This window comes from Nothoprocta perdicaria, unplaced genomic scaffold, assembly GCF_003342845.1.
Source record: "Nothoprocta perdicaria isolate Ctin4 unplaced genomic scaffold, notPer1 scaffold_343, whole genome shotgun sequence".
In the NCBI taxonomy this organism is placed as follows: Eukaryota; Metazoa; Chordata; class Aves; order Tinamiformes; family Tinamidae; genus Nothoprocta; species Nothoprocta perdicaria.
This window is the reverse complement of record NW_020455581.1, coordinates 377,956-397,708: the sequence shown is the minus strand read 5'-3', so window position 1 is coordinate 397,708 and position 19,753 is coordinate 377,956.

Sequence of the window (19,753 nt, the reverse complement as noted above, 5' to 3'; positions counted from 1 at the left end):
CCCTAGTGTATTTGTTTCACACAGTAAAGTTATGTGGATGCACTTCAGTGTGGGCTGAGAGTCAAACTGAATATRAAGTGATTGCATTCCTGAAAAAAAGAAAAAGAATTTTCTTTAGCTTGCAAAATCACATAACAGATTGTATCTCAGTATCAGGGCGAYGTGGAAGACCAGCTTATGTGTTTGTTTATGAGCACACTCACAGTCTGAGGCAGTTGTCAACCTCGTAAGATTAAATCTTCCTAAAAATGAGCAGCAAGGAGCAGCTGGGCAGTAATTTCAGTGGTGAAGTTCACCTTGTGCATCAACTATTTGCAAGATTCAGGTCCTGGGAGAAGGAGGCATTCCGATCCTAGTGAGTTTTGCTGGGATCTGAGTGCTTCACTTTTTATGCTCTGAAAACGTTCAGGCCTTGAACTCTGTAAATGTATTTGGAGAAAGCGTAGTGGTTARAGCAGTTGTATTTACAAGAACAATATGCTTTGGCAAAGTAAGTGCTTGCTCTGCTCTTCCCCAGCTCCTTGTTTTGATTTGTATCTCCCATGTTTTTGTTTGTTTGCTCAGATGAAACTGTACTTGTTTTATAAATGTTTTGAATATGACTATGAAGGGCAGCAGACAAAAACAAGCGCTGATACCAGAAAAGGACTAATTGGTTTATTTACTCCAAATCCTAGTTCTTTTATGCTGAGTTATGTGAAATTGCCACAGCAAGAATTACCATTGACAACAGGTTCTGTTAGTATTTTAATCTGAGGTCGTATTTCATGGCTGGACAGTGAGGAAATAGCACAAAAGATGTAGGTCAAACAGCATAATTAAAAACACAGAACAGCAAATTCTGTCCAACAATAGTTCACTTTCCTGCTGCTAATGAAATGTGCTAGCACAAATTAATGGCTTGTTACTTAAGCCCACTGGAAGGACTTTGTCCCAGCACAAAAGGCACTGAGTCTGCAAATGCGTGTTACGATCTTCTCCCCAGGTCGGATCCAGGTCGGATGTAGCTATAAATCCAGCGTATCCTGGGAATAGAAGCTGGCAAAAACACTCCTTGAAAAATATCAGGGCAGGATCTCCCTGGGATTTGGATCCTGACTAATGTAACTAACTGCAGATGTTTGTGTGGACTGAAAGATCTATTGACAGACATTCCTGGCATAGGAATACCATAAAAACTCATGATCATTTTTATAGCAGAAAAACAAGGAAGTGGGAATAATAAAACATATGCTGTTATTTCCGACGAGGCATTTTCTAATTTCTTCAGCCAGCCTGTCTAGAAACGGGCAAGGTTGCCCCTACCGTGTCCTCTCCTTGGACATATTCAAAGCTTCTCCAAGTCACTTGGGTTGGGATCCTAATGCCTACCTGAAGGGATCCCAATCCCTACCTGAAGCTCTCCATAGATTCCCTTTATGGGACTTATAGGCACTGCTTTAGCCAGCAGAGAGAAGTAAGCATTTCTGAAAGTKGAGTGCTCTAAAGTAACAGCTAAAATAAATCAGCCAGATTTTACCCCAATTGTCTGGTTCTCTTTAGTGAGTATAAAGGAGTCCAGGGTGACCAGCTTATATGAAGATGTTTCCCTTGTTCATGGAACTTGATCCGATAACCTATGAGCAAACACGGAACTCCACATTTCTAAGAATTCTGGATTAGCTCCTTAGCATTTCTGATGATCTCAGTGCTGTGTAAGTATCAGCCCACTGATGGTTTTGAAAGCCAATGTATTACACTGCGTATAGTTATTTTTCCTCCTGTTTGCCACATCAGCCTTTCGTGCCTTGGCCTAAAAGCAGGTCCCTTTCCCAAGAACACTGGTACCATTACTTTCCCATTGAAACTAGGAAATCAGGATCTCAGTCATCTGTGGCTCAGTAAGAGGCAGAAGACAACAAGGAATCTAAGGTACAGAGCCCTTTCCTTTACCAGTATGTGCTACCCACTCTCCATCTGCCCCATGAGCAAAGGCTGAGGGAGCTGGGCCTGTTCAGCCTGGAGAAGAGGAGGCTGAGGGGGGACCTGATCAGYGTSTATAAATACCTCAAGGGAGGCAGTGAGGAGGAGSGGGCGGCCTCTTTTCAGKGGTGGCCAGCGACAGGACTAGAGGAAACGGCCACAAGCTGAGGCACCAAAAGTTCCACAGGAACTTGAGAAAACACTTCTCGGCAGTGAGGGTGMCAGAGCCCTGGCACAGGCTGCCCAGGGAGGTTGTGGAGTCTCCTTCTTTGGAGATCTTTAAAACCCGCTTGGATGCMGCCCTGTGCCCCGTGCTCTGGGTGACCCTGCGTGAGCAGRGGGGTTGGACTAGATGACCTCTGAGRTCCCTTCCAACCTTRRGCATTCTGTGATTCTATGATTCTATGATTTTTTTGCAAACCTGTTGAGTGCTGTCTTGAAACGAGGTCGGGTCTCCGTCCCCAGTTCTCATACTGTAAAACCGTTGCAGGATTTAATTTGCTGGTGCTTAAGAAGATGACTTCTTTCTGCAATCTGAACTTATTTATAGGTAGTTCAACTGTTTTGCCAAAATTCATCTTTTACTTAATTTTCTGATGTTCTTTTCTCTGGTGGGTCATGGTTTCTATAGGATCAGTTAATATAGCCAGGTCTTTTTTCTAGCCTGTTAAGTCATATCCATAYAGAAGGAATTCTTGCTAGGCCCCTTAATACATAAGTACAATAGATACTAAGTTAGTCTGGACTAATTAATTTTTGGTAAATATTTTATATTTYATCTGTTGTTATCCATGACGTTTCTTTTCCTTCAGAATTGACACTAAAACCTTGCATGCAATTGGTATTTTGAAATGGTCCTGTAATTCTTAATATTTCCTCACTTTTTTTAAAAGTTCACCTAGAACATTTTTGCTAGCACACCTCATTTTTCTGGATCGGGACTTTGAAATTTAAGTTTATTCCATCCTGCCAATTACAGTATAATAARCTACGCAAATTTTGTTTCATGCCAAGAAATGGTAATTTATATTCCCACTATTACATTCCCCTCAGCTGTATCCTAATCTTAACTCCATCCTTTATATCATAGCCCTTTCTGAAAAGAAAAATGATCCATTTTTTTCTTGATACATATCTGATTTTTGTTGGTTTTTTTGTTGTTTCTTTTTTCTTCTTTTTTTTTTTTCCTCAAGCTCCATTCAACCTCCTGCATAGTGGCATAATTTCTCCTAAGTCCTTTTTGTTTATGTGGCTGAAGAACTGCTTGCTCTTTATTTTCCTTTGCAATGTTTGATTTAATTTGATTTCTGGTATGGCAGTGTTCAAGAAACGTGTAAATGAGGCACTTAGGGACATGATTTAACAGGCATGGTGTTGAAGTGCTTATACCTGGACTCAATGATCTTAAAGATCTTTTCCAACCATAGTGATTCTGTGATTTCTTGCCTCAGTTCTGCGCTTTGCAGCCATCTTTTTTTTTTTGTCTTTTCCTTTTTTTTTTTTTTTTGTCTGTCTGACTATTTTTGATCAACAACCTTTCTTCCAAAAACTTCCTGCCTGTCTTTATTTTGAGTGCCAGTTTTGGTTAGATCTTGTGCTATTGATTTAAAGAGGCTTCAACTTCTCCAGTGTTAAAATCTTGGAGATATTAGTTCCATTTGAGTTTGCTAATTACTTTTAGAAACATAATAAGTAGCACAGATTGTATTTTTATCCTCAAAATTAGTCATTCCRGATTTTAATATATTTCATACGTCTCTGTGTTTATGCTTCCATTCCAACCATTTCATAGTGTTCTCACTGCTTACCAAATCTGTCTGAAATACCATCTTGCTTCAGAGACCATTTGAAGACATTTGTAGAGCACAGCAGACTTTTTTTTAGTACTAATATAGTAAAATAAATAAATAAATAAATAAATGTATTTTCATTCCTCTGGGTAAGTCTAATACAAATAGATTCTTTTTTTTTTTACCTGTGCTAGCCATTCCTAAATCTCTTAACTCAGTAAAATATCATACTCTTCCATAACCTTTAGCATAAATTCAGTCTTTCTAAAACATCTCCTACCTTACTGCTGAGGTGTGGTTGCTCTTCCACATTGCTTGTGCAAGCCTGGTTGTATCAGCTTTCATGGCCAGCTCTCACTTGGACCTCTGTGGTTGAGTATGAGAATATACTGGTTGCTTCTCAGTGATTTCACAGAAGATTCCTGACTGGGTTCAATAACATCCTTTCATTCTGATTTTTATCAGTGTTTTTTTAAATGTTTACCTAAATTTCGTCTCCCCCTCAGGTGTGAAATCCATGTGCAGAGATCTGAATTCTCTGCTTCTTTTCTTCAGCTCCTTAGTTTGCAGCTTGCGTTATCAGTTAGGCCAATCCCAATACCAGAAGAGAAGAATTTGTCCAAGGCCTAAAGGTATTACCTGCCAACAAAACCCAAAATTACCCCCTCCCAGTTCCTTATTCAGCCTCTTGACTGATTCCTGCATTTGCCATGTCAGACCAGTGACTGTATTAAGAGATAATATCTTTCTCTGCTCTTTTATTAAAGAAAAGATAGGAAACTGCCGAAGGCAGCCAGTTTCTGCAGACCGAGAAAGAGGTGATGTAGACTATTTTTCAGCAGTTCCTTTACAAACGAGCTTGCCACGTCTTTGCCTCCCCAGAAGAAAACCCAGATCTTTCTGCAGTGACTTGCTTCTTCCCTTTAAAAAGCAACTCCCAGTTTTCTAATAGATTATATCCCTTACTGGCAAGTGAATACAATGAGCATAATTCCAGATGTTGGGCTTCAGAAATTCTCACAAGTCAAGTGTTTCCCAATAGACCCGAGCAAACTGTTATTAGTGGATTTTTTTTGTAGATAGTACATTTGTCAGAAATCAGTATTTCTTGCAAATTATTTCATTCCTCTATTTTGGTCAACCTCAAGTAATAGTTTTGGATGAGAGAAGTTGGAAGAAAATGGATTTTGAATGTCCGTGCTTTTTGTTTTGGAAAAAAATTAAATAAAATTTGAATTATTTTGGAAAATGTTTTTTTGAGCATGTAARATTTCGTGTTTGGTTCTCTACCCTTTTGCCCTAAGAAAAAGCAATTCCTTCACGCAAATGCTGCGTGCTGTACACGTCTACATAGGAATGGGGATTTGTGCTTTTGACGTGAGTGGTTTCTCCAGGTCCTGAGGTCACATGTGCCTCACGCTTGAGGAAGGAGCTTCCTCCTAACTGCTCCATCTTTCGCTCTGCCAAACTGAAGTCTGAAAAATGGACCAAGTTTACAGGATCTCATCTGCTGAGAGGGTCCAGCAGCTGGAGAGACAGAACCAGCAGCACAACTGGCAGCGCTGAAGGCAGAAATTGAAGCCAACGGGGTTCTCCAGGGAACACTGAATCGGGCATACAGGTCCCAAGGGCTTTTGGGATGATGAGGAAGAGTGAGATTATAGTGCTGCCTTCTCTGGTGCTTTTGGGGGAGGTCAGGATGCAAATGTCACATATATAATGCACACATGGGAGCCAGGAGAACCTGCTTTCTTTTATTGCACATTTGCCACAGAACTACTGTTGAAATGAAAGTGAATATATATTAAAAAAAAAAAAAAAAGTTGTTTTATGCTGTGGAACACAAACAGAACTTTAAATCTCTCTATAACGTCAAGTATTTCCTGCTTATCCCGAGGAGGAAGTGGCTTCAAGCACGAAGTGGGGATCTATGAACAGGGCAGCCACATGTGTGGCAGCTGCTCCTGCCTTGCTCAGCTGCAAAGAGGTGTCAGCGACGGCAATGTACCCGCTCTGGGCATGATGCCTCCCGAGGGCTGCAGACCACCTGGAGAAAATCTGGAGGACAACAGCGTTCAATAAAACTCGAGTAGCAGACTTGAAAGGATGAAAGGAGCCGGGCTTCTGTCTCCACTCTGTTTTGTCTGGATTATGAGTCTTCAAGCATGCGGGAATTGGCTACAAAGAGGGAGGGAATAGGTTCTTCGTGCCCATTTATGGTTAGGATAGAAAATAAAAGACTRAAGTTCAAATTATGAAAAAAAATCAGGACAGTGTTAATTAAACGCTGATRTTTCTTCTAGTCTGGGGCATTGTGGACCATCCGTGATTGAAAGTCTTCAGGAACAGGTTAGACAAGCATCTATTCGCAGTGAGTTTTCTTCTTCCAGCTTAGGAAGGGTCATAATGTGGCTTGCATATTAGTAAAACAAAATAGCCTTTCTTTTATTTGGATAAGATTTTTCTTGTAATTCCAGTGACGTGGACCAGGCTGTGCAGCTTCTGTTCATGGGACTACCCCCAATTAAATCCAAAGCCTAAATATTTTTTCCATATATATATATATATATATATATATAAATGCCATCCTTGAGAGATGTATTGGACATGCAGCTGCCCTGTTTGCAGGTGTCTGGGGCAAAACCTCTCGCTGCTCAAGCTGATGCCATGCCGAGGGAGTTGGGGAGCTTGAGCAACCCTCGCTCCGCAGCATTAGGACTTTCACCTTAAAGCACTTCCTCRGATGACGTGAAAAATCCTGTGACGCTTCTGTTGTTTGTTTGAAGAGCAGGAATCCCAGCCAGATAAGATGGACTGAATCAATATTCTTCTGTTTTTATGACGCTTTTGAGGTTTTTTTTTTTTCCTGTGGGTTATTTTTATTTCTTTTTCTTTTTTTTTTTAAATGAAGTTCAGTTTCTAGGTCTAGCAGGCTGGATTCTGTTATTTCCCTCATGTTAATTTCTTTTTCCATTCCCGTAATAATACTTCACTGGAACAGCTTAAGTAAGTTCCCACTTAATGGATAAATAAMACAGTGCATTGGTCTTTGGCAACTGATAACTATGATTTTGGTATCATTCTCTGATGATAATGATGACCTATACACTGCCTAAGTTACATATAATATCAAAATGCTGTTGTTTACTAATGTATGAGGTATTGGTTATCTCTGATTTTATTCAAGTTTTTACAGASAGAATTACTCAGCTAGTCCAGTGTAAATATTTACACATGCTTAGATGGAAGAGATTCTGTACACACAGCAGCGTAATTGAACTTTATCCTCTCTATCAGGTAGGAACCAAAAACTAGGATCTAGTGCATACATGTTTAGCACAATATTTATTCATTTAAAAAAAAAAAAAAAAAGTGTTGGCTTTTCTTCCAGGCAAACAAATAAGGTTGATTTCTAAAACTGTGAAATTTTTGGACCTTTGTAGGTATTACTGTAGCATCTGAAGATGCTTTACATAGTTTCAAACAATGCTTTACTTATCTAGACTATCATATCCTTGTCCCCTACCTGGTAGTACAGGTATTCTTTGTGTAATAGGTAACTCCAATGCAATTGTTAAGGTTTATTTTAAAATATAAGCACTTGCAATGAAGCAGCATCTCAAACGCAGCTCAGGAARATGGAGTTCTTTCTTTTAAATCCCTGCTTTACTTGTTCTAAKTTATTATATTTCAAGCAAAACAGCAGTCATTTTGCTTAGTTCAGTGCCTTTAATTTTACAGGATAAGTAGCCTCGGCAGCAAGTAGACTGAGCTCTCTTACAGGTGAACCTGGAGGCTTTTTTTCAGTCAGATACAACAAAACTTGAAGCTTGATAGTGTCGATTCTGTCTTGCCATTATGCATTATATATTCTCCTTTAGAATTATAATGCATAACTGTTGAGGAAAATTTCTATGAAATCTTCTGTTTATTTGTATTGTAAATATCTTTTTTTTTTTTCCTATTACATATGGTTGTGCCGATATTTTCAAGAATCTTGTTTGGGTAAGGTGTGATCTGAGGCCAAAGGCCGTTTTTACAAAGGGTGCTCTGTGAGGGGCAAAGTGGAGAGCACCGTCGTGCTTTGGGAGCTTGAATCATGGTCAGGACATTTAAAGTCCTCTTATTCCATGTGCCAAAAAGCAGGGAGTTTTTCCTGCTGGGCAAACTGATCCGAAACTCTTCCATGGCTGAAGGTTCAGTTTTGGAAGAAGAAGTAGAGCCAAGACATGACTCCTGTGCCAGGGATTTCTAACAGTTTTAGCAATTTGGAAGCTTTTGGAAATAATGTGAATTGGTAAATCAAAAGAGGAAATGACTTACACAAACCGTTTTGCCATCATAGCTATTAAAAATATAATAAAAAAAAAAAAAAAAGTGGGGAGTGAAGCATAATTTTGAGTGGAAAATGGTAAAACTGTATGTCCACTTCCTCTGCAGTTCCAGAGAGGTTCTGAGATTCCCTAATGTGAAGTTCTCTAACAACACTAGCAAGACATATTTCATTAAAGAAAATAGCATTATATTCATTCATTGTTCATTTATTTCCTTCTTAAAGGAGCTTATGGATGTGAAAGTTTTGTTTTTTTTTTTTTTGCTGATGCTACTTGAAGAGTCTGGCCTATTTAAAAATAGTCTATTTAAATGTAGAAAACATGTTAAAGGATCACCACATGTTCTTAAACATTATTACTAATCTGTGTTCACACTTTGATGGTTATGTTGTTTATGGTCGGTATTAGTTGCTTAGAGAGACTTGTTATCTAGACAGCAACTCACTTCTTGCTCACTGAGTCATCTCAGTGAGTCCTCTCATCTGAGCATTGAGTCATCTCAGTGAACAGTCTGCTTGGAGACTTGAAGAGCATTTATTTGCTTAAGTGTGCACTGCATTTTGAAGACAAATCTGAATACTTCCTTACTTTACCTTGTTTCTCTACAGGTTTTATTGTATGAGTGTTAAAAGTAATTCAAGTAACTAAACAAAACATATTTTTTTTCTTTTTTTTTTTGTGTTTTGTTTTATTGCTAAATATGTAACTAAATACTTTGTATGACTTCTAAGTGACTTAGAATAATGACCAATATGTTTCTAATCCAGGTTCTCCAGCATTTGCCTCTTTCTCATGGAATGAATCTGACTAGTGAGAAACGTCCTGATGTAGTTCAAGACAACTGGGATGTATTAAGAAGTGCTCTTGGCAAGAATTCAGATATTTTTAGCATTAATGGCTCTCTCTGCTCCAGAATTTTAGAAGGAAATGGTGAGAAATTATTATCTTCCTTTAAAAAACACAAGTCCTACAGATAATGCATTTGTTGATGTTTATTCTTCAAGAACAGTCAATAATACAAATCTGGTAAGTACTGAGTGCCATCCTTGGCTTGCATGCTTGAGAAATTTGGCATGTGACTTTTAAAATCAGCAGGACTCCTGGAAAATGTAATGCCCAAATTCCAGAGCGTGGAACTGCAGATCAGCAGTGGTGGCTCCTGTGGCCTTAGTAATGTTTATGTTTGAGGAGTTGGGCTTTGATGTCTGTGCACTGAGTCACAGAAAGAGACAGTTTAGAAGAAGACTCATGGAATCAGCTTGGGGAAAATTTCAGGATGTTGTTCAGATTATGCCAAGCCCTGAAAGTCACCCTCCAAATTTTCTGAAAATAAATATATATATATAATTTAATATTAATTTAATAATATAAAATATATTATTTAAAATATTTCTGTGGGTGCCCTGTTTCTAGAGTGATTCTTTGCTTTATACAATGAATCTCTAGAAAAACCTCTTTGTGTTCTTTTGGCTTCTGGAGGATGGGAGGAAGTGACATTGCTTATGAAGAGCTACCCATATGAACAACACTTTAGCGAGCAAGACAGTGTCCTTGTTCCAAAGCGTTCAAAGTGTCCTTGTTCCAAAGCCTAGAAAGGGCCCCGTGGCCATGAAAAATGCCAATAGCTCAACTGAGAAGGGCAATAGCTGCAGCCCAAGCTGTGCCACTTGCTGCATTACAGAATATTTACCATCAGGATCTTTGCATGTGACATCATCAGTACTGTGAGTGCTGAAGCTGATATTTATTTGGGCTTTCAAAAATCTTTGGAAAAGATTTTTTTTCCTGATAAAGTATTGTGGTTTGTTATGGCTTGGCTTAGAGACGGATTAAAAAAAAAAGGGGGGAAAAAAAAAAAAAGAAGGGATAAGAATCAACTTTATTGAAAGATGATGACATGCCATGAAATGTAAGATTCTGTGTTAAAAATGCTGTTAAACATACCTATCAAAAATGAAAAAGAGGTGATAAGATAACAAAACTAACAGGAACACAGTAGTTAGGTCTGTTCAGAGATGAAGGAATACCAGCATCTTTCATAGCTGCCAGCATTCCTGAGACAAGGCAAAGGAGGAAGAGAAAGCATTTCAGTTTTCAGCATTTCACCCTAGAAAAGGGTGCTAGGTTGCAGACAGACCTGTTAGCAGGGACATGAGGCCAGGTCCAGCCAGGCCTTCCTTGTTTCWGAAGTTTGCGACAGCAGCATCATCAGCTGGCTGATGTGCTTTCCATCTGGGAATACAGGCACGCTTCCAGGAACCATGTAGGTAGGTGGACCTGCAGCAGCTCTTAGTCTTCTGGCCCCRCATGGAGGGCCCTTTTGTAAAAGAAAATGAAATGAATTTGAAAATACATAGGAATGTGCAGGATTTTTTCCTGCAGGTCACATTCCTTTCCCTGACATATTTCTGCTCTGGACCAAAAAAAGAAAATKATTTCATTGAATGGCTGCAAAGCAAAGGGGACTGATAGTGTTGCTTACAGCCGCGTTGCTAAAAACATTGACTTTCTCCAGCTGGTCTGGCTCTGACCTCTTGCAGGACCCTGCCACGAGCACATCAGATCTGGGCTGGCCCAGCACAGCACCACAACGGAGCTCCAGCTCCTGCTTGCTCACTTTGGTGTTGACTGAAACCGTAAGGATCTGAAGAACTGAGCTRAGGAGATGGAGCTCTTTTCCCTGGTAACTGAAACATACTTCTCAGTATATAATATAGGCATACACATCATTCTAAATATATAGCTTTAAAGATTTAAGTGGAAGCTCCAGTTATTATAGGTCGGTGTTTTGTGTTGCAGAATAATAACACTGGCCATTTTTGGTCATGGCAGTGTCAGAAAGACCTGTATGGCTTCCACCAAGTAACTTCCCGAAGCACCACAGTGTCCATGCCTCTAATGTCATTACTCTGAGCCAACTTCTTCGCTCTCCAGCTCCGGTTTGTGCTTTTTGCAAGCGTTTCTGGCGTTTTGCTGCCCCTGGGTTACCGCACAGCACAAACTCATGGTGTTCCCACTAGAGGTCGGCCTTCTACACGTCATGGCACAGGGCCTCGCCAAGGCCGCAGATCCCGGYTTAGGAGCTAAACCTTGCGGGTTTCGTCTCTTACCCGGCTTCAAAGGCAAAGCAAAAGTCTCCATCCTGTGTTTGGAGTGCAAAAGAGATGCACAGAAGTTAAACGTATGTAACATATCGCTTTTAGATACATGCRTCATCTTACAAATCGTGCCTTTTATTTGACCAGATGGTAGGGCAGGAAAGGGCAAACCAGATTAAGCCTGAAACAGATCCCTGGCAGCGAAAACTTTTGATAAAATTGAAACAGTAGAAGAAAGTGGATAAGCTGATGGATTTTCTTTCAAAATTTGTAGAGGTAATATAATTTCTCACTTTAAAATATTCCTGTTTATTTATTGGACACTCTCAGGGAAATTGAAGTGCCTAGGGAAAGGTTGCCTCAGGTTTATGTATCATATGTATATGCCTGAATTTCATTAAAAGTCCCTTAGTGAGGTGTTAGGAGTTTTTTCCTCTCTTCCCCAGTTCATTTCAGGGCTGCAGAACTTCAGAAGTTTAATAAGGCAGCTCAAATACTCGCATAGATACTCAAAAGCTCTGAGGTTCACCTAAATCAGATCAGAATCAGCCCTAGCATTTTTCTGCCCTCAAAATGGTGTCAAAGGTATCACGTAGAACAGCTCTTCTTCCTGTGACCAAATTCACATGTGTGGTGACGTGATGCTCTGAAAATGAGGCATAAGCCTAAAAGTCATGAGGGCCCAACACAGACTGCCCATGCCTCAGCAAGAGGGGACTGATCGTCTCTGAATTTCCACTCTGGTTTTACAAGTTCTCTCGGTTCTGGTGTCAGGGCTGCTTCCGGGCCGTCCTGCTCTGGATGTAGCATCCTTGGGTAAATGGCAACATGCCCTCATAGATCAGGCCTGCTTTGCATCCACGGAGAGCCTGAGGTACCCGTCGCACCTCAGATCTTTCCCTTGCTTTGCACAGTCAGGTGTAAAACGTAGGATTGGGGTAGCCTAGTTGCATCGTGTCTACTGGATGCACCCTGTAGGGCTGACTTGCACAGGTCTAGTAACTTCTATACATGGATGCCTATGGCAGGTAATGTGGATGAACTGCATCATAGATTGCTCAAAGGTCCTGGAGCGATGCCACATTTCTCCTGTAAAATTTTAGCAAGTTTGGCATCCTCATCTGTAAAACTGGGGAAACAGGAGTCCTCTCAAAGAGTGATGTGAGTTAATGCACTGCAGACAGTGAGTTACTATAGGACTGGTATCATATAAATGTCTCAGCCAGCAAAATGTGCTGTCAATCAAGTGGTGAGATTACTACCTCTCATTCCCCTAGTGAGGTCTGAAACACTGTGAGCACGGGCAACACTTTATAGTTCAGGTTGCAGTTTTATAGAGAACGGGATTGTCCCTCCTATCCCCTTGAAGGAGCCATCCCTCAAGCTGCCCTCTGTTCCAGCAATCATCTTCCTGGGCTGGGACATCCCTTGCTTTGGACCCCACCGACCTCCTGCCACCTCTCTAGGCACCTATTTGCTTTGGCTGCACCTGAAGCTCAGTAAAAATCATGAAATGAATGTTGGTAAGCAGGTTCTGCTGGGCCAAAGTCGAGAGGAGAATCAGTTTGTGCTGGAGCAAATGACTCAGGGCCAAGGGAAAGGCACAAAAAAAGAATGTGAATGAAAGAAAATACTAGGGAAATGAATGAAAAGCATCATGCAAATAGTGTAAAGTAAAAAGAATCATATAAAATAAAAAAAAATTACTTTTTTTTGTCAGAGGCTGCCTGCTTACTCTCCAGCCCTCCTGCTGTTTATTTGTTTCTCATCATTCACTTTGCTAAGCAAAGCTTACTTTTTTCTTGATTTTTCAGCTTCATTCAAAACAGGTGATAAATAACAGTCCTGTAAAGTTCCCAAACTATAAAGTCTTAGTCTGTGAAGAAGATAGGATTTTTATCAAAAGAATTTTACTGATGCCAATAATTGCTAAGGCATGACTATGCTATTTATGTTATACTATAGATTTAACCAACAATTAAAGAACAGAAAGTACAATATTAGTTATTTTTTAACTACTTTTTTATTACTACAATTTTTGTTTAGCTTGGTTTTTTGGTAGTATTCTCTATATATTTAGTCTCCCTGGTTCTCATTTAAAATCCACTACTTTCTTGCCTGTGTCTCTCATGGACCATTAAAGAGAGATTTTTTAAAASAAAATATAAATCAGAAAGCGGATCTGCAGACTTTGCAGCCAAAGTTGGCTTTAAAACATTTTGAAGAACTGAATGGATCATATTTTGATGATGTTCTCCTAAGAAACAAAACAATTGGGAATTTACTATAGTTTTTCTTTATTTAGGACTGAAATTAGCTTTCTTTTATGGTCTCAGTTTTCAGGACCTTTTGCTTATGCCAGATATTTCACAAAGAAAGCATTCTTTCAAACCTTGCCACAGCATGTAATTTTTTTTCCTGGGAAGTCTGGGAAAAGCCATCGTCACCACGAACAAGGACACAAAACGGCTTTGCRGCTCTCTGAGACAATGGAACAGAAATCGTTGTCCTGGCTTTTTCCATAAGGGCTTGCTCAGCAAGTTTGAAATTTTGGGCTTTGGTTAGGAAATGCATGGTGGGGGAGAAAAGGAGAAAGGGACTACCTAGTATTCACATCACTCCATACATTTTAGAATAGAAGGATGCTTTGGTATCTTGGACCATCTGGAGCTTTTCCTCCGTGTCCTGTGATAGTGAAATTCATTCCTGCATTTTTGCCTGTGCAAAGGAGGAGTAATGAGCACTGCTGCACTCCCTCAYTAAATTCCTTAGACTCAACCCTGGCTTGTTGTGGGAGGGCAGGTGGCAAGCTGACTTGTTTGCAGGGTGTCTTGCATCTGCACCTGATGGGCTTTGAACCAAGGTCTYGGATGTGGAGAGGGTGATGGAAGTTCTCCAGAAGCACCTGGCAGCTCTGCTCGAACCACATCCTGCATCATCGAGCCGTGTGGCCTCCTCTCGTGCCTTCAACCACATCATTGCTGTGATCATATTTGGAGGGAATCTATGCCCTTGGTGAGCTCCAGCGGGTACGTGGAAGGGGGAAATGATGAATCATGGTCAACTGACATGTTCAGCAAGTAGAGTGTGCCCTGACATTTAGTGCTTGTGGTGTTCGGGTACTGTGTCCATATGGGGCAGAAGGCAGGGAGGATTGGGGGTGGCGCGGTTGCTGGAGGCCGTTTGTGGGTCTGTCACAAAATACCTTTCCATGCACGCAGGTGTGATAGCAAGTTCCCCTTTTTGAGGAGGAAGTGGAGTCTGTGGGCATAGCCTTGAGAAGCTTCAGCTGTTGTGAGAGCAGAAGATGTGAGAGCAGAAGATGTGAGAGATCTTCAGTGTTTGGAGAGGAAAGGAAAAAGGAAAAAAAAGACTGGGGGTTTAACTTGTAGGGCAGTGAGTGAGAAGCTGAGCCTTCCTCTCTGGTGTCTGAAGGACTTGTGGTGACTGTCACATTCCTTACCTGGCAAATACATGCTCTGTGACAAGTCTTTTGAATTTGAAAGTATTCCTCTGATAGAGATGGACTTTTATTGCTATTTCTATTATCCTTCTGATTCAGAAACTGTTCAGAAATTTCCAAATTTCCTGGTTTTGGAATTGGATGCTTCGTTTGGCTGGTGAACCAATGTCAGGCGGCCTGCGAGAGTGGGCCCTGAGGGTGTGTTAAGAATGGACTAAATACTCTTTCTGCATCCCTGCTGTCTTTTAAGAGGAAGGGCCCCTGGTACTGCAGTTAGATGCAGCCAAAACATTAATGAGAAGGTCATACACCCCTGCCAGGACTAAGCAGGGCTGCAGGTGAGCAGGGAAGAAGAAAAGGGAACAGAGAAACAGGTGAGCAGGGAAAGGGAATAGAGAGGAAAAGATCATTTCTTCTTTCCTGATGATTATTTTTATTTAAGACTGGTATCAGTTCAGTATTTAAAAATAAAATCAATATTTTATTAATCAGTATTTAAATATTTTATTAATCAGTATTTAAAAATACTGATTGAGTCCCACCTGTAAAAACATGCAGTTTTTCTCACCTGAATCTGACTTTCATCCAGGATACAGTAAATATTTGATTACTTAATGAAAACTCCATTAAAAAAAAAAAAAAAAACCCTTGGGTTAAATAAAGAACTGTATGTTGTTTTAATTTAAAAAAAAAAAAAAAAAAAAGATTGCACTGTACATCTTCAGTCAAGTAAATTGAGTCCATGACTGGGAATGAGCACACATAAGGGGACAACATAGGTTACATGTCTGATTTCAGCAGCCTTAGGGAAATTAAAAACAATTTTTGAACCCAAACTCATTGTGATCGCATGGCTAGACTAGAATTAGATTATCCACAAAATSTGCTGCTTAGATCTTGTGTTAGATTATCCTGCTACCTAGGTCTTGTGCTTTTAAAATAAAAGATGAGCTACTATCTAAAAAGATAACATCTCTTTTTCCTCATTTCACTGGACTTTTTCAGACAGCATTTTCTATTTCATTTTTAGGGAGAGACTGTAAGTGGAAGTATTTCATCCTTATGATATGATAAATATCAGAGGAAGTATTTGGACTTTTTTTCTGATATTTGGTAGAAAGATACAGCTAATGATTTTACGTTGTCTTAAATAAAGGACCTAGTTCATCCACAATGCAAAACAGCAAACAGTCTTTGGAATAAATGAGAACTAGGTAAGAAGGGATTATCATGTTGGGAATAAAGTCAGAATGGGAAAAGCGTTAACATTTATTTCATTTTTGTGAGGATTATGTAAATGACTCAGGGTCTGACAATTTTTTGTCTRTCTCTTCTAAAAGATTCCTTGAATGGGATTTATTGGGTCAACTTGCAAATTTAAACAACAGATGGTAACCGAGTCCCAGTTTTATCTGTCTGTTTTTGCGAACCATTGCAGGGTTGTGTCTGTTTGGAATAGGATGAATTTGACAAACATCAATTTTTGAAGATGTATTAATAGGATTTTCTATAATCACAAAATCCAATACCAGAATCAATGCTATAAAACTCTTACACACTGAAAAGAACTTACTCTGTTCAAGCCTAAAAGCAGTAGAATAAATTGAGATAAAGAAGTGTGTTAAGAGGACAAATTTCTCTCATACACTTGATTGTTTGCAGATATTAATTACTAAACACATTACAAATTGCTATGCTTAACACAWTGGATAAATAGTGTGTGTCTGATGGTGATTTTCTCATTTACACTGGTAYTAATGCCAGTTTACTTTCATTGACGTTGATGGAGTAAGTGCTGATTTATGTTAGGAGGTCTCGATGCAGATGATGACTAGGCAAATATAGCTATTTTCCTGCTTGCTGCTTTTCTTTTACTATTTACAGCACTTTGTTGAATGTGCTGGAAAGGAGTAAGGAAAAAAAAAAGCCAAAAATTTAATGTTACAGAATGTTAACCACAGTCTTTAAAATATATTTGTGTTGAGGCTGGGAGAAGGCATGAGAAATTAAATGTTTCTAATTGAATGAATTAAATGTTTCTAATAGTAGTCAACATGGAGTCTTTATTTATATGTATGTCTGAGTTTGGGAGAGATCTTTAGGATATTTTTTAATACCTATTTTTAATTAGATACAAGTAGCTACATAATATTGTGTTGGCTCTCCTCTTGGCTGAAGTGGAAAACTTTGGCTTGCACTTCTTAGTTTCAGCTGCAAATTACTGAAATACTAGCTTAATACTTCAGAACAGATACTTCCAACAGAATTTTGTGTGAGAAGATCACACAAAAAAATCCTCTTTTGTAACAGATTTCTTTTTTTTTTTTTCTTTTGCTTTTTGTGTGTGTGTGTATTTTGCTTTTTTGTGTGTGTGTGTGTATGTGTGTATGACTTCCTGAAAAATTATTTGCCGAGCTGGCTGCAAGTTCCTATAGACTACCTTTAAATTCATTGGGCCACCTTGGTGAAATTTGTCATCAAGGTGTAAGTCATGGTAACATGAAATAATACCAGTTGTATTAACTCAGTTTGCTTAAGAAAAGGGAAAGACTTTTCATCCTTTATTCATTCTGAGCAGCAGAAGCTGGTAAGGCAGCCAACATATAGCATAAAGTTATGCTATATGTATACAGCATAAATAGTTCAGGCATACATGTTGTTCCAAAGGGAGTTTTGAATGAGAAGTAGCAAACATTTTGTTTAGGTTGAAGGTGCAGGAGGAGTGTGTATATGTATTTTGTGGCCATACTTGTTGCACTCCATTTCTCTAAATAAAAGACAGGCAATTGTATCGCTCTAAATGTTGTTGATCTGATAAATGCTATTATTCTGTGATAGATCTTTACAGGGAAGGTGCTCCATGGGGGAAGTGTTAATGAATTAAACCTCRTGATCTGTAGGGAAATGGAGGCTGCAGAGTTTTCATGGCTAAAGCTGTGACTTGCTAATGCAGCTGTATGCAGAGCTCACTTCCCACAACGTGTACATTTTAATAAAGATGCCATTTTGCCTCCAAAAAAGACCACAATAACCCAGTTTGTCCTGCAGCAGAATAAACCTGCTTTCTTACAGATTGTGTCTTTTTTTCTGCCGYCCTTTTAATATCTGAACTCCAAATCGTGCATCGTCCCAGATATCTCAGAAAACAGCAGGCAGTGGTCAGCTGCAGCTCCCAAAAATGCTGATAAGTTCTGCCTGTCCTTCCTTGGCTGAAAGCAGTAAGGTCTCTCCCCTCGCCAGCTGCCTCGTCTCATGGCTTTTATTAGCTTAAGCTTTGAAACCTCAACATTTATGGCAAACTGAATAATAAAACAAAAGAAAACCCCAAGACTGGGAAATAGTAAAGACCAAAAAAGCTGGAAAAGTCATGTAGTCCATCCTATATCCGTGTCATCCTGACATATGGCTGCATGACTTCTGCTTGCAAGCATCTACGTGACTGACTCCACAGTTAGGAAGAYACTAGAAAATCGGTTCTAGGGCTTCTCTGTCCTAACCTGGCCACTTAGCAAGCCTMAATCTTTCTAACTGAGATTTAAATCATGTCTGTTATTTTGTGTTCACTCCTATAGATTGGGCAGCTCTGCTTTTCCCCTTCCTCACAAAGGAAGCTTTCCAGACTGTTGACCACTCCTTGCAGCTCTCCTTTGGGCTCTCTTCAAGCCCTGTGCTGCTTCCCTGAGTATGCCTAGCCCTGGAGAGTGGGAGGCAAAGGGTTGTTTTGCAAGTCCTGTGTATGATGGTGTTTATGTACTGCAGTAACACCTTTCTGCAGCCCAGTCTTATGATCTGCTGAAGCCCAGAAGTCTTTTTTTTTTTTTTTTTTTTGTTATGGAAAGAGGAGGAAGGGTGACCTAATGGGTTAGTTTTGTAACTAACCATGGTTGGGTTGAGTTTTTGATTAAACAGATTTTCTGTGTTTCTTTGAAAAAGTTCCATGATGTGATCCTTCCCTTAGTCTTTAAAATAGAGGTGGTATTTTCAGACAGCCCAGGAACTTTAGAAGGATAAAATACTAAAGATTGGAAAGTAATCAAATGTYGTAGTGATACATGGTACAGTAATTTCACAACTAGTACTATGAATGTGACTAATATGGAAATATTCATATTCACCCAGCCAATCTCAACTATGTGTGTTGGAACTGGGAACTCCATACTGAAGATGATAATGCAGCTATGTCTCATCGTGGGAAGGATGTAGGAAGTACTAGCCCTGGGAAGCCTCCATGATCCACCAGAAAGAACAGCAAAAGAGGGTAAACATCTGTTTATATATATATATGTATATATAAAATAAAACCTGGAAGAAAAAATTCTGACATCTTTAACTTTATACAGTAGGTTCTGTGATTCTGTGTTTCTGTGACAGTGAGTCCTGCAGGCAGTAGCAGCCTTTTAGACAACAGATATAGCAAAAAGGCTTGGAATTCTCCTTGAGGAACAATAAGGTAATTATTACATTTTTCCTTTCTGGAAAAAAGGTATAACTATACGACCTTTCAGTTGCTGGGACTAGAGGAAGGAACAGAGGCTGTCAGCAGGGAGCATGTGCTGAGGAGAGGAGCCAACTTGTCCGTTCTTTGTCTGCTTGAAGTTCTTTACCGCTTGAGACTCCCAGAGCTAAAGGTAAAAAATAAAATGACATAAATTCTGCACAGTTTGCAGCGGATATTTTAAGGAGGGAGCTGTCACCCAGCTGCAAATGCAACTGTGTTTGTTTCAGCGAGCCTGCCTGGGGATCTTCAGCTTCTTCAGTTCTAAGGAGAGGACCTAGACCATCACCACCGTGGGCCTGTCCTCCAAAGCAGGCAGCTTAATTCCCAGTGCAGAAGATACCTGCTGGGTCAGTGCTGCCAAGGGAGGCAGTGGCCTTTCTGCTGGCCTGACCTCTCAGCCTTATGTCCATTAGACACCAGCCAGCTAAAACGTGAGGCACCCCAGAGCCCCAAATCTGCCCAAACGCTCAGCAGATGCGTCTGTCAGGATTTTAATCTTGGATGACAATGTGTGGCTGAGGCAGGATAAGTCATAGAATCATAGAATCATAGAATGTCGAAGGTTGGAAGGGACCTCAGAGGTCATCGAGTCCAACCCCCCTGCTCAC